This window comes from Emydura macquarii, unplaced genomic scaffold, assembly GCF_026122565.2.
Source record: "Emydura macquarii macquarii isolate MOO-44397 ecotype Brisbane River unplaced genomic scaffold, CSIRO-AGI_Emac_v2 contig_3114, whole genome shotgun sequence".
Lineage (NCBI taxonomy): Eukaryota > Metazoa > Chordata > Testudines > Chelidae > Emydura > Emydura macquarii.
In genome coordinates, this window is record NW_027133251.1 from 2,192,442 (window position 1) to 2,207,706 (window position 15,265).

The following is a 15,265-nucleotide window of genomic DNA, read 5'->3' on the forward strand; positions in this document are numbered from 1 at the left end:
CACTGGTACTGACAGTGTTATATAGGATTGCTCATGAGTGCTAGGTCATTGCAATAGGAGGAATGCACAATATCCTTTTGTTTTTATTACTTTTCTCAATAAACAAGAGAGCAGATCAAAGATGAGAACCTTAATATTTTTAAATAATTACATGCAATTGGCTACAGGAGAAAATGGGGTAACATTTTGAGCCTAGAAGCCTCAAATGTGTCCCTTTTTTTGTTTATATTGTAAACAAATAAGCCAAAAAAAAGGGTATTCAGTGACTAGACTTACCTTGCCATCCGGCACAAGTGAATTTGACACTGAGTCAGTCTGTGATAACTAGAAGCTTCTCTCTGCCTAGAAGAAGGTAGCAAATGTTTATGGGATTGGAACCTAATTTAGGAGAGAACAGATGGAAGAGAATTAAGCATTCAGGGAAGCTGCCAGCAGCAGGACTCTGTTGTGGGGGAATGAGATGGGCAAGGACTGGCCTATGCATTCCCAGTCCCCTCCACTCAGAGACCTTGCTGGGAAAGCTGACCATCACAGCATCTTTCTCCTCTAAATTTCACATGGGAGGGATTGAAACAACTGAGGATAAAACTTTTACACACATACATATATGTATATGTATGTTTTTGGCCAGTCTGTTCTTTCTGACAGAACACGTAGCTGTTAATGGGGTGCGCATGGTGACAGGAGGACAAACAGGGCTGTCTGTGGCATGGGGACAAAGATGTGGCGGGGTTGGTTTGGTGACATTCAGGGGAAAGGTAACCAGTTCTATACTCTTGCCATGTGAAATGTATGTTTTTTGTATATTTGAATTTTTGTTGTGTGTACGCTGAGTCAGGCATTTTCAGACAGGGAACAAATAATTTTAATATGGCACCATAGATGTTCCTGGCACAGACAAATAAACATATAGTAAATAAACAATAAAAGTCCATGCTTAGAGGAATTTATAGTCTAGGTTAGATAGGACATGATGTGACGCAGGAAGAGATTAGGTCAGGCAGGGGGCATGATGGGAGCAGGGTTTGCCTGATAGCCATGTCCTTCCTAATCCTAATCTTCTCTCCTCTACCCATTGGTTGTATCTCTTCTTATGTTTATATTTTAAACTCTTCAAGGCTGGGGCTGTCTTCCACTCTCTAGGTGTTCTTTTTGTTTTTGTTTTTTTTGTTTTTTTACAAGGCCGAACACAATAATAATCGGGGCCTTCTGGTTCAAGTGTAATCATAAATAGTGTAAAGTTATGAGATCATCTTCTGCATTATATGCATTGTGCCAGTGACCTGGTTCTTTTTATAAATGTATTTTTATTAAGTTTGTGTGGGAGCATGGGTAAATTGCTGTTGTATTCCATAAACTTTAATATATAAACAGCAAATTTTGGGTGTAAGTTTTTTTAGATATAAAATGAACCACAAAAGGATTTTTGGTGGGGAATAACCTCGTGGTGGCTTTGTAAGATTCCAAATGAGGGAGAGACTAGCTAGCTGTTTAAACATGCTATTAATTCTGTAACTTAACAAAATGAGACCATTGCCTTCTCAGTTTCCTGAGAAATCTGAGCTGCAGACTTTGTTTTCCCTGCCAGACTGTGACCTCACATAAACATAGCTCATAAACTGACTTTGCGGAAACTTCAATAAAAAAAAAAAATCCCCACAAAACCCTCACCTTTGGTTGTGATGAAGCCTGCATATGTTTTCCTGAAGACGGAAATGTATGAGGGAGTGAAAACAGGACTAAACTTTGTCTGAATCAATCCATTCTGATGTTCGTGGTGGTTGTTTCATTTACAGTGGCAGAAGCAACAGGAAAGTCTGGAGTTTAGATTTCTCAGCATCTTGGGGCCCAGTCTGGTGAAGGTGTCTCAGCATGCTTAACTCATTGAAGCCACTGTGCGTTCAGGGCATTTAGCACTACACAAAATAGGGCCCAGGTGTAATTGTCTCAAATTTTGTTGAAATCCTGGGCTAATTATGCTTTAAAATGGCCACATCTACTTCCCCCTCTTGCTGAATAGCACACGTTTTAAAACAAACAAAAAATCTTTAGCAAAAGGTTCTGCCCCTGAAGGGATGCTGTTAATTTAGATATGACCCAAAACTTTGGTCTGAGGTTTTATAAAAACATTTTACAATTGAATAATGTTTCCATACACTTGCTTAAAAACAGGAAAATAGCTGGTTTTGAACAAACATTTCCCTGCCTTATTTGAAACCCAAACACTGGTGCATGGAGAGCTTGAAAATGAATCTAAGTGTTAACACTGATTTTCAGTGTCCAAACTCAGAGAGGCAAAAATAGAGCCTTTGTCAAGTTGGGTTTTTAAAATACTTCAACTCTGAATAATACTAAAATGGCTTTAGTAACAAAAGCTGGGATTTTCAAAGAAGCCTTTTAGGGCCCCCAAAACTCATTGAATTTCATGGTACTTGGGCAGCTAACTCCCGAAGCTGCGTTGTGAATCCCAGCCAGAGAAATATTTATGTGAAATATATATGATTTATAAATTGACACCACTGTCCTCTTAACTCTTAAACAGTCAATTGCAGTTCATGCCTCCCGTTGTCACTACATTTCTGATGGATTAAATGGGTCCCATGAAAACATTTTTAAAGGACTTTTTGTTTGAGATGTCTCCAGTGTCAAGTTACAGCTTTCTCTGGCTTCTCATTAAATGATGAGATTTTTATTTTCATGCACCAGGTTTAACTTCAGTCTCTTTTTTTCTCCTTGTCACCTCAGGTCACTGATTTCCAGACAGTCTCTTTATTTGATTTCATTCTATTTTTTACTTGGCAATAGTCGTCGTGACAGAATTAACGTTCGTTCAAGGTTTTTGTCGTCAATTCTGACTATACAGTAGTTCTATGTGAATTTATATATGAATTGTCCTTAAGGTGGGAGTTCTTAGCTTCACTGTGTGTTTAAAATGATGTCCATAATCTTTGAAAAATCAGAGTAATTTTAAAGGAGATGGGTATATCTTGTGTCCTGGAAACAAAATGGTATATTGAGCAGTGTTGGTTTTCTCCCTTCCCTTTACCTCTACAAAAAGAATCTCTTCTGAAGAGAGCAAGAATTGTTATTACTCTTGTAGTGTATATATTTTTAACTCTTCAAATGGGCTTTAATGAATGAGTAGGAGTAAAAGAAATTTTACACTTTTGGGTTTACTTAAATCAATTTTTTTGGGTAAAACGTCAATAATTACAGTGATTAGGAGAGCTGCTTCTTTACATGCCATTTATCTTTTCTATTTGATCCTGAGAATGAAGGTGTAATGCTTTTCTTGTGACCTCATGTTCACTCTCATGACCACAGCCTGATGTCACAAACTCAGGATTATGACTTCATTGCAAGATTAGTGAGGATAACAAAACTGGGCACTTACCTAGTGCCTCTTGCCTATGGGTCTCAAAACACTATGCAAAGGCAGGTGAGCATTATTCTCGTATGTTGCAGAGGGGAAAATTGAGTCACAGAGAGAGGCCATTGCTTGGATACTATGGTGACTGGTGTTCTATAAATAGAACACAAATTAGGTATGTGACTTGGCCAAGGTCATGCAGTGAAAGAGTGGCAGATTTGGCAGTTAACGTGTACCTCCTGACTATATAAGCTTTTAGGGTGGGCGGTGAAGGAGAAATTACCCAAATTTAAATACCTGAGGTGGTATCAAAGAGAATACACAGAATGACTTGTTGAGAAACATATATTTGTGTGTTCTGGTTTTTAGTTTCACCTTATTTGTTCTAGTGAAAGCTTCTTTTTAAGATAGTCTTTAAAATTCCTGTTCTTTGGAGGAAGTGTTGGCTGTGCTTGCAAATACACAAAGGCTGTTATGCCTTCAGTACATCTTAAAAATGACTAATGTGCAACTCTGTGCTTTACACTTACCATAAAACTGTTCTCTTAATTCATTTACGATGACATGACCTTTCAGCAAGTACAATAACTTACAGCCCCCTGTCACTGTGCCAGAATCGTACCGAAGGCTGTCCAGTAAATGATGTTGGAAATAAGCATATGGGTGTCACACTCATGTTTCAGATTAATCTTTTATCAGGTTTTTGATGTAAAATTTGGTGCTTCTGCTTGATAGTCCATAGCTAAAGTTCTTAAACTTGTAACATTTTGTCTAATTTACCATTCTTCCTTCCCTCCCTCACCTATGCATATATAGCATTTTTATTAGAGAGTTGGGTGTACATTTGCCATAGATCATCTACTAGAACAGTCCAAAAGATGGGGCATGCATTTAAGATATTTGTCCAGTGATGTTTCTTATAGGTGCAAAATTGATATTTGTAATATTTTAATGCTTGTCTGACAGATTCCTTTCAGTTGCATGGTTTCGTTTTGAAGTTGAGGGTGTTGGTGAAACCTACGTGATCATAACTCACCTGCATGATAAGGGTGAAATGCTGTAATAAAATAAAAGTAGCTGTTTTATAAACTTTAATGTAAAGACTGCAATGGGTTTCGATAGCTGTTTTAACAGAAGCCAGAGTCCACTGATCTTGCAGCAGATGTGCTGCTGTTTAGGTTCGCCTCTTGGTCAAATATGTATGTGGCTGCTAGCATCTCTTTTCAGTGCATGCTGGAGGATATCTTTGGAAAAAATAGTTGGCCCTATTTATGGTAGTATGTCTAAATGGACCTTGTTAAAGTAACACACACACAATTGTGTACGTGTGTAAATGTGTAAATTGTGTATGGAGAGAGGTAAATAATGGTGTCTCCCAGGGTCTGTACTGGGATTAGTATTGTTCAACATATTCATAAATCATCTGGAAAAAGAGGTAAACAGTGAGGTGGCAAAATTTGCAAATGATACAAAACTACTCAAGATAGTGAAGTCCATAGTAGACTGTGAAGAGTTACAAAGGGATCTCACAAAACTGGGTGACTGGGCAACAAAATGGCAGATGAAATCCAATGTTGATAGATGCAAAGTAATGCACATTGGAAAACATAATCCCAACTATACGTACAAAATGATGGGGTCTAAATTAGCTGTTACCCCTCAAGAAAGAAATCTTGGCATCATTGTGGTTAGTTCTCTGAAAACATCCACTTAGTGTGCAGCGGCAGTCAAAAAAGCTAACAGAATGTTGGGAATCATTAGGAAAGGAATAGATAAGACAGAAAATATCATATTACCTCTTTATAAATCCATGGTACGCCCAGATCTTGAATACTGCGTACATATGCAGTTGCCCCATCTCAAAAAAAGATGTATTGGAATTGGAAAAGGTGCAGAAAAGGGCAGAAAATGATTAGGGATATGGAAAACCCATATGAGAGATTGGGACTGTTCAGTTCGGAAAAGAGACAACTATATAGTGCCCATCTTTAAAAAAGGGCAGGAGGAAGAGTCGAGGAACTACAGATCACTCAGCTTCAACTCAGTCCTCGGAAAAATCATGGAGAAGGTCCTCAGGGAACCTATTTTGAAGCACTTGGAGGAAAGGATGGTGATCAGGAACAGTCAGCATGGATTCACCAAGTGCAAGTCATGCCTGACCAACCTGATTGCCTTCTATGATGAGATGACTGGCTCTGTGGATGTGAGGAAAGCAGTGGACGTGATATGCCTTGACTTTAGGAAATCTTTTGATAGTCTCCCACAGTATGCCGGCAAATTATAGAAGTATGGGTTGGACGAATGGACTATAAGGTGGATAGAAAGTTGGGTAGATCATTGGGCTCAACAGGTAGTGATCAATGGCTTGATGTCTAATTGGCAGCCGGTATCAAGCGGAGTGCCCCAAGGGTCGGTCCTGGGGTTGTTTTTGTTCAGCATCTTCATCAATGATCTCGAGGTTGGGGTGGATTGCACCCTCAGCAAGTTTGCAGATGACACTAAGATGAGGGGAATGGTAGATACACTGGAGGGTAGGTATAGGATACAGAGTGACCTGGATGAATTGGAGGATGGGCCAGAAGAAATCTGATGCGGTTCAACGAGAAGTGTATAGTCCTGTGCTTAGGATGGAAGAATCCTATGCACAGCTACAGACTGGGGACCGACTGGCTAGGCAGCAGTTCTGCAGGAACGGACCTGGGTACCTAGAGGTTACAGTGGACAAGAAGCTGGTTATGAGTCAACAATGTGCTTTCATTACCAAGAAGGCTAACGGAATATTGGGTTGCATTAGTAGGAGCATTGCCAGCAGATTGAGGGAAGTGATTATTCCCCTTTCTTTGGCACTGGTGAGGCCACATTTGGAGTATTGTGTCCAGTTTTGGGCCCCCCAGTACAGGAAGGATGTGGACAAATTGGAGAGAGTCCAGTGGAGGGCAGCGAAAATGATTTGGCACATGGCACATGACTTATGAAGAGAGGCTGAGGGAACTGGGCTTGTTTAGTCTGAAGAAGAGAAGAGTATGGGGCAGGGGGGATTTGATAGCGGCCTTCAAATACCTGAAATGGAGTTCCAGGGAGGGTGGAGCCTGGGCTGTTCTTGGTGGTGGCAGATGACAGAACAAGGAACAATGGTTTCCAGTTGCAGTGGGTGGTGGGGCGTCTATGTTGGATCTTAGGAAAAACTTTTTCACTAGGAGGGTGGTGAAGCACTGAAATAGGTTTCATAGAGAGGTGGTGGATTTTTCATCCTTTGAGTTTTTTACGGCCCGGCTTGACAAGACCTGGCTAGAATGATTTAGTTGGAGTTGGTCCTGCTTTGAGCAGGGGGTTGAATTAGATAACCTCTTCAGGTTCCTTCCATCCCTAATCTTCTATGATTCTATGACCAATGGAGGAATATGATAGTGATCTATAAAATCATGACTGGTGTGGAGAAAGTAAATAAAGAAGTGTTATTTACTCCTCATAACACAAAAACTTGGGGTCACCAAATGATATTAATAGGCAGCAGGTTTAAAATGAACAAAAGGAAGTATTTCTTCACACAACGCACAGTCAACCTGTGGAACTTCTTGTCAGGGGATATTGTGAAGGCCAAAAGTATAACTGGGTTCAAAAAAGAATTGATAAGTTCATGGAGGATAGGACCATCAATGGCTATTAGCCAGGATGGGCAGGGATTGCTGTTTGTCCGAGACTGGAAATGGCTGATGGGATGGATCACTTGATGATTACCTATTCTGTTCCTTCCCTCTGAAGCACTTGGCATTGGCCACTGTTGGAAGACAGGATACCGTGCTAGATGGACCTTTGGTTTGTCCCAGTATGGCTGTTCTCATGTAAATTATTCCCAGAAATAAAACTTCAGAGGTCTTGTAGAGAATATGTTGAGTTCAGGGGGGAAGGGGAGAAAAAGCCAGGAAGTTCTGTTCTAGTACCAGTCCTTGTGTTTGCCTGGCCTAGTCTCCCCATTTATAAATTCCCATCCCCCAAATCAGTTATCAAAATTTTCTTCTATGACAATGTAATCTATAGTCTCTTCTTTTTTTTAAATTAAGCACATGTAAATATTTGACTTGTATTTGGAGGGTGTACAGGATTACATCCTCACCATATAATGGGTCTAGGGTACCCTGCCATATATCTGGAAGAAGGGGTTTCTTGATGCCTACAGGGAGGATGAAGGGACATAGTAATATCTTCAGCCTATATCAGGAGGGTGTCCAAAATACAGTAGGGAATTCTCATACCACTAAAGGGGTGTTTTCTGACTTGTATATAAAGGGTGGGTATCAAATGGTTGGCCAGCTTGTATGGTGTGCTGGGGGGGAGAGGGTCTGTAGCTCTTATTGAAGTCTACTACTGTAGATGGAGAGTGAGCAGTGATACAAGGGCAGCATTACGGTTAATTTTTTTAATCTTAATTGTGATTTTCCTGACTTTCAAATGTCTGTTTAAAACAAATTATTAATGTATTTTAGATGTCTGGGAAATACTTTAGAGAGAGACAAGGAGCGTTTTACTCCATAATCTTAATGAAATGGAGTTTTGGAGATTGGGTGTGGGGGTGCAGTTCTGATCAGGGAATTTCTGTAGATTGTGTGTAACTAATACATTAAGTAGCTTTTAACTTGATTATTTTTGTAATGTCCCATGGGTGCCACATGAGAATAAAAAATGCTCTTCTGTTGCTTTTGTTAGGTCTATTCCAGCAATGATCACAAAACAGAGCTGGAACTATAGAATTTATGGGGTTTTTGTTTGTTTGTATTTTAACACAATTTCACTGTAGGTTTGATTTCTAAGTTTTCCACGAACCTTGCTTAGGATTTAAAATCTCATGAAGGTTACAAGTTTTGCAATTGATGCTTGTAACCATCACAGCTCAACCACATCTGAAACTACTTGGAAATTGCTTGTTCCATGCATATCTAGCAGCATATGTAAATTCCACAAGTGCAGTATTTTTTCTGTGGTGCTCAGTGTGATTACAAACTCAGTTGATAGTGCTTGTACAGCTGCAATTTCTGAGAAGCCTCATAAGTAGCTCTCTGAGGAATACATTTCATGAGCACTCATGAAAATTACAAGCTCCCTCAGCAGAGGGAACGTGGATCGTAATTTTTACCAGGTGGATGACAAATGTTTGAAACATTGCGTGAGAATAATAGTGAAGCATGGAACCTCAGTCCAGGAGCCACTTAATTCAGCATAATAAGGAATGGGCTCACAAAATGCAATAGTTTAGGTGTATTAGATTTCCAAAAAACAAATATTGAGGAACATAGTGAATGCATTGTTGTAAGAGGGAGTATTGAAGCCCATCAATGTGAAGGAAATTTGGAGAATCTTAAAATACGCTAATTAAGGTGCAACTGCCTACAGTTCCTCTGAGGAAAAAAGATTGCAAGAACCATGAAGCAGCCCTTGTGGAACTTTATCAGAGACTGGCTCCAAGAGCTGAAGGGAGGAGATTAAAACTTTGTACTGGAAATGGAGAACAGGGGTGACAGCCAAACTCTCAAGTCAGTTAAGATTTGCAGAGGAAAGATAAAGGCAGGAAAAAAAGCAGAACCAGTCAATGCTGGCCAAAAGGAGGAATAAGAAAGGCTTTTACAAACATCAGGGGGAAAAGAAGCCTAAAGTAGATCCATTAATAAATGACAAAGGGAATAAAATTTATGACGGAGTTACTTGACTCCTTTTAACATTTTTTCTTTAAGAAGAAAGATGATAAAACTTGAATTAGGAAGTAAGAAAGACCCCATAAAACACACACACGAAAAAAAAAAAAAGATGGGGAAATATGAACATATACCAATCAACTGATCTAGATTATATCTGTTTTTAGTTTGTATGACACATTGGGCAGGCATGATACTCTCATAGCCTTACTTCTGTGTAATATGTTGTATATAGAATCATTGAAATGTACGACTGGAAGGGGTCTTGAAAAGACATCGAGACCAGTCTGCTGTGCTAAGGCAGGACCAAGTAAACCTAGATCATCCCTGATTAGGTGTTGGTCCAAACTGTTCTTAAATACCTCTTATGGGGATTCCAGAGCCTCCTTGGTCTCTCTTTCCTTATTCATGGGGTTGTACAAGTGAATCATTTATATTTTAGGATGGCAGCATATCATGTTTCGGTTTAGTGGAATTTGGTATGGATCAGTGCTAGGTCTGACCTTATTAATGTTCTTAGAATCATATGAAGAACACATGAATGAAATTTGCTGATCGTTTTACATTTTGAGGTGTTTCAAATGATGAGGACAAAAAAATAGATTAAGATGAGAAACATGGAAAGAAAAGAGATTTAGTTTAGAAAAAATGCAATTGTTACACCTGGGGGAAAGCAATCCAGATTCAAGTAAACAGCTTCAGTGAAATGGGGGGAGCCTAGTAAACAGTAATGCCAAAAAAGACCTAAGGGACAATCATTAAGATATGAATTTGCTGTATAAGTGTGGACGACAAAAAAGTCAAATGCAGTTTTTTGATAGTGTATGCAGATGGGTCACGTAAGACAGCAGGCAGATAATATTCTGTCTCTGTACAGCTCTGGTGCAACTACACTTGGAATATTGCATTTATTTTGGGCATGCTCGTTACAGAAAGACATTGATAAATTGGAAGGAGTTCAGAGAAATAGATAGGGAAGAATCAAGTGGTTGGAGGAACTGACTTAAGAGGAAAGATTAAAAGAACTAAATATATAAAGCTTGACTAAGAGATGACAGAAGGCCTGAGGGGTGTCCATGATAAGCGTACACATTTGAAAGTTGTGTGCTTCAGAAAGAGGAATTATTTAGAAGGGCTCAAGGATGTACAACCAGGACTAACAAATTGAAATTAAGGGGGAGAAAATTTAGGCTGGATATTTGGGGGGTGGAACTTTACTGACTTTCAGATTAGTTACTCAGTAGACCAGTGTTCTATTGAATCTAGCAGAAACCTCATTATTTAGCTAATTTTAAACTAGATAAAACACTAGCAGTAGTAAAGGTACAGAAAGGAACAATCCAGCATTGGCAGCAACTCCAAATGCATGTCTATACTGTGCCTGGCAGTTTGGACTATATGGATCTGAATAGCAGTGCACACTGAAGTGCTGCGCTGTAACTTATTCTGTGTGGGTGATCCACGCACAAACTAAAAGCTCCTAGTTTGCATGAACATAGTCTTTGTCAAACAGAACTACATTACTACGAAGTAGGAACCTTTTAGTTTTAGTTTGCACCTGAGGTGTTCAGATGCGGGAATTACAGCGCAGCACTTTGGTGCACACTCCTATTTGCACCCCTCTCCGAAATGCTGAGCATTGAAGACATGCCTTAAGGCTTAGTCCTTGTCTGGTCTATTTTCATGATTATTCACACCTGAGCTTCTGACAAAAAATGTTACAACCAAGAACTTGGCCTTCTAATAACTTTTCAGTTGGAAAAGTAAAGTTTACCAAACATATCCTATCTGAGTTTTCAGCAACATATGCATAGTATAAGCTCAAGGTTGATAAAGCAAGTAACTTTTATATGGGCATAGAAACTGTTAGTTAATTTCCCTAGATGGATAAAATATAACTTTTCAAAGCCACACGTGTCTCAAATGACTTATCTGATACACTTCACCATTAAAAAAAATTGTGATGTGCCCTGAAATAAAATATGAAAAGTTTTCATTATAAAAGGAGACTTTTCCATAACTGGGCTAGAAATGTAATCTTCTTTTGTTTAGATAAGAGATTCCCAACTTTTTTTTGCTGCAACCCTCTTTTCCACGGGAGGTCACATAACAACCCCCCACGTCCCGCTACTGCTCGTTGGGTGTAGAAAGTGACTTACTGAAGGGAGTGGGGGGACTCTCATCCACGGTGGTGGCAGAACCCAGCTGGCTCCATCCCTGGAGGAGCTCATGGCAGCACAATGTGGAGTGGGCTGGAGCTCTTTGCCTACCTGCCCTCCTGTCTGGACCTCCCCGCTCCAGCAGGCTCTGGAGGGTTTAAAATACAGTAGAACCTCAGAGTTATGAACACCAGAGTTACGAACTGACCAGTCAACCACACACACCATTTGGAAGCAGAAGTACACAATCAGGCAGCCGCAGAGAGAGAGAGAGAGAGAGTCAATAAAGAACAGTACTGTTAAACGTGAACTACTTAAAAAAAAAAAAAAAAGGAAAGCAGCTTTTTTCTTCTACATAGTAGTGTTTCAAAGCTGTATTAAGTTAATGTTCAGTTGTAAACTTTTGAAAGAACAACCATAACATTTTGTTCAGAGTTATGAATATTTCAGAGTTACGAACAACCTCCATTCGTGAGGTGCTCGTAACTCTGATGTTCTACTATATGCAGGGCGTTAGCCAGTCGGCTGTCCTGAAAGAGAAAGACTGCACTGAGGCGAGCACGAGACCGCTCCCTGGACGTGGCTGCATTTCCTTTCCCTCTCCTGACTTGTGGGGATTCTGCACACTCTCCCCACTGCTGTCCTGGCCTGGCTTGGACACCTGGCTGGCCACAGACCCGTGCCCTCTCTTTGTGCCCCACAGTTTGGGAACCTTTGGCTTCAATCATAAGATCTTTGAGTCGGGGACCTTCCTTATTTTGTGTCTTGTGCAGGGACAAGTGCATTGTTAGTGAGTGACAAATAAGAAGCAGTCTGTTATTGTGGTTCTGCTTAAGAAACCACTATCAGGGAAGAAGTCCCCACTGTGCTAGATAATGTACAAACATATACAGTCCATGGAATATGATTATCAAAACTCCTGAAAATAGAATTTAAACTAATTTAATGAGATTTTAACAACATGCCTACTTGATGAGAGGACTTTCTAGAAATAGCGTAGCTAGGTTTTCATCAGTGTTTACTGTGATGATATTCTTGATGGCTGGTAATTTAGCCATTGGGTTTTGTGTTGGAAGCTGTAATGTGATCTGTTGAGAAAGTTGTAGGTCTGTATTAAGGTGGCTCTCTGTGGTTCAAACTTTAAACAGCAGCTCCTTCATGTATAGAGCTCTCTCTCACCTTTTAGTGTTTTCCATTTCTAATGTGAATTGGGGCTAGGCACTTTTTGATGCAGTGGTATGCAACAGTTTGGCACGCAAGTTTGCATTTCTTCCAGTTCAAGAAAGAGTGTCAGATGTGTCTGAATCCTTACTTGGCTATTTATAGATACAGTTGCTTGTATCTGTTTCTATTCTAGGAATTCATTTGGAACCTGTTCCAGGGGAACGCTATTTAGAAGTGCAGTGGGGGAGCAGAAAGGGGGCGGGAAGAACACAAGCACTGAGGATATTCCTGTGATCTGGCAAGAGTGTGCACCATGTTGGCCTCTGTCTTCTGCCTTATTGTTTCCCGTACAGCACCTTGTTTACAAGAACCACGGTCAAAGTAAATTCCCAGCACTGGAAGTTATCTTATCTCTTTGGTGCAGGGCTTCGTGTATGCTTTTTCTTACTGTGATTTGCAGCAGCCAGCTTCATACTCTTCAATTTGCAGCATGTCCTTAAGTCTGTTTTCAAACGTGAATGGTGGTAAACTTTAAGGGCTGCCTCCAAGTCGATAGCTATACCAGACTGAATAGCTGAAATCCATTTTCTCTAGTTTAAGAACTGAAGTTATCGGCTCCCTTCTCCCATGGTAATGGAGAATCCTTTTTATCCTGTTAAAACCTGTTTGAATCTGATTAACTGACTTAATCAAAATATTCAGTGTTCTTAAACCTTTTCTGTTTAGCAGCTAATTTGTTACGTGAATCGCCAGTCTTGTTAATAGTTGGTGGCATTGTTTCTTCAGTCGAATGTGAATTGCATGCTGCAATATTTCTTCTTTTGATTCTTACATTTCTGGTATTTCCTTAGGTTTGTTTTTTATTCATGTAAATTGTTTAGCTTGACCTGTTGAACTGTGCCACTTAATTGCCTTAACAATCTTTGTTGTTTAATTGTGCCTTTTGAAGGATAGGTCCATTTTCATGGAGGATAGGGTCCATCAGTAACTATTAGACAAGATGATCAGGGAAGCAACCCCTTGCTCTGGGTGTCCCTCAACCTCTGACTTCTAGAAGCCAGACTTCTGGATAATGGGATGGATCACTCCATAATTGCCCTGTTCTGTTCGTTCCTTCTGAAGCATCTAGCACTGGCCACTGTGGGAAGACAGGTTACTGGGATAGGTGGACCATTGGTCTGACCCAGTATGGCCGTTTTAACGTTCTTATATGTTCTCTTAAAAGTACTAAAGGCTTATGTTGGACAGGATCTAAGTGGTACTTATGAACGAAGAAAATTAATTATGAAAACTTTGTAAACCTCTATAGTAGGTATGTCTGGTTAACTTTACCAATAGTTTGTCCTTCTTGCCTTATTACAGGTAAAACTAGGTTAACTGCTGGTTTGTTGATGAGTGTACAGTGGCTTTTTGGGTTGTCAGCATACTTCTGATTTTATTGGGTAGTGACTGATACTGGAAAATGATTCACTTTAATTTTTTTAATAGCTTTGTCCAGCAACTGGAACTCTTGGCAAAATGTAAGCCTGCAGTGCCCTTGAACTGTGCGTATAGCTAGTGTTCAGCATGCTGCAGTAGCCCAACCTTGTACTGCTTTGAAAATGCCCTGCTGACGTCATGGAGACCTGAGGGAGTAATGGCACTGAAAGAGTAGGTAGTGGAGGCAAGAGATGGGCAGGCTTTCCTATATGACTCTTGCAATGCACCTCTGACTTGACTTAACCTATCTCTGCTGCTTCCAGTGTTACCTGTAATATTAATAGATGGAGGCAGTGAATAAGCTGAGGTCACAAATCTCCATTTGCATTTTGAGCTAAACAAATTTGCTTTTCTTTCTGTCTGAGGGCTCAGTGCCTCCCCTATGTGATTCCTTTTGCTCCATGTGGGACTGCTTCCCTGATCTGCAGTAATTCTGCAGTTGCCATGCATTTAGGGTCTCACCGAGTCTACTGCTATTCCCTGAACTTAACTGGGAGAGGAGAGGTGCTATGAGGTGCTGCACAAGTTAGTGCGGATAGCTTTCACTAGTTTGTTGCTTTGTCCTGTGGGTTTTGGAGGTAGTGGGGAGAATCCAATGGGGAGCAGCCAGCCCTGCCTCTTCCTAAACTGTGCGATGGGTTCTTCACCCTCCCACCCCCTGTGGTGGATTCCCGTGGCCTTGACTGGCTAGGGGGAGAGCATGCTACAGAGCTAGCTTTCCTTCCTTTTTTGCTCTTGCCCAAGCCAGATAGCAAGGTCTTGACTCCCTTGCAGAAGTGAGGGGAGTGTGGATCTCATAGCATATTAGCTTAGCAGAAGTTGACACTCAGCAATGGGACCAGAGGAAGCATGAAAGCCAGTGTGGTATCCAAATTATTGTAAGATGGTTGGAATTTCTAGAAGCTTATGCAATAGTTGTGCTTCTCTGGTAACAACTATTACTGCACAGAGCAGTTTACTCTCTTCTCTTGTTTAGTCTGCCAGTGAAAAGCTTGGTCTTTGATGGGGTGTGAGGAAACTCAGATTGCTACCAGCACTTCCCTGATTGAAGAAAAGAATTGAGTTACATTAAGAATATAAGAATGGCAATATTGGGTCAGACCGGTGGTCCATCTAGCCCAATATTCTGTCTTCTGACAGCCAGAGGGAATGAACAGAACAGGGCAATTATTGAGTGACCCACTCTCAGTTGTCCAATCCCAGCTCCTGGCAGTCAGAGACTTAGGGACACCCAGTGCATGGGGTTGCATCCTTGACCATCATGGCTTCATGAACTTATTCTATTTTTGAACCCAGTTATACTTTCAGCCTTCACAACATCTCCGGGCAACAAGTTCCACAGGTTGACTATGTGTTGTGTAAAGAAGTACTTTCTTTTGTTTGCTTTAAACCTGCTGCCTGTTAAT

At 40.5% G+C, this 15,265-nt stretch overlaps 1 protein-coding gene across 9 annotated transcripts in view; it reads left to right on the plus strand.

Annotated features, from left to right (window-relative positions):
• The window catches only part of UBAP2 (ubiquitin associated protein 2), a 127,039-nt gene that overhangs the window by 11,270 nt on the left and 100,504 nt on the right, over nt 1-15,265 (plus strand). For 5 of the 9 annotated variants that reach the window (XM_067530850.1, XM_067530853.1, XM_067530854.1 and 2 more), the window contains exon 1: nt 12,842-13,010. The exons of 1 other annotated variant lie outside the window; for it this stretch is intronic. The gene's annotated coding sequence lies outside the window, so the exon portion shown is untranslated. Of the gene's footprint in view, nt 1-11,728; nt 12,762-12,841; nt 13,011-15,265 lie in introns of those variants that run through there. 3 more of the 9 variants (XM_067530855.1, XM_067530859.1, XM_067530852.1) reach the window with 2 other exon arrangements.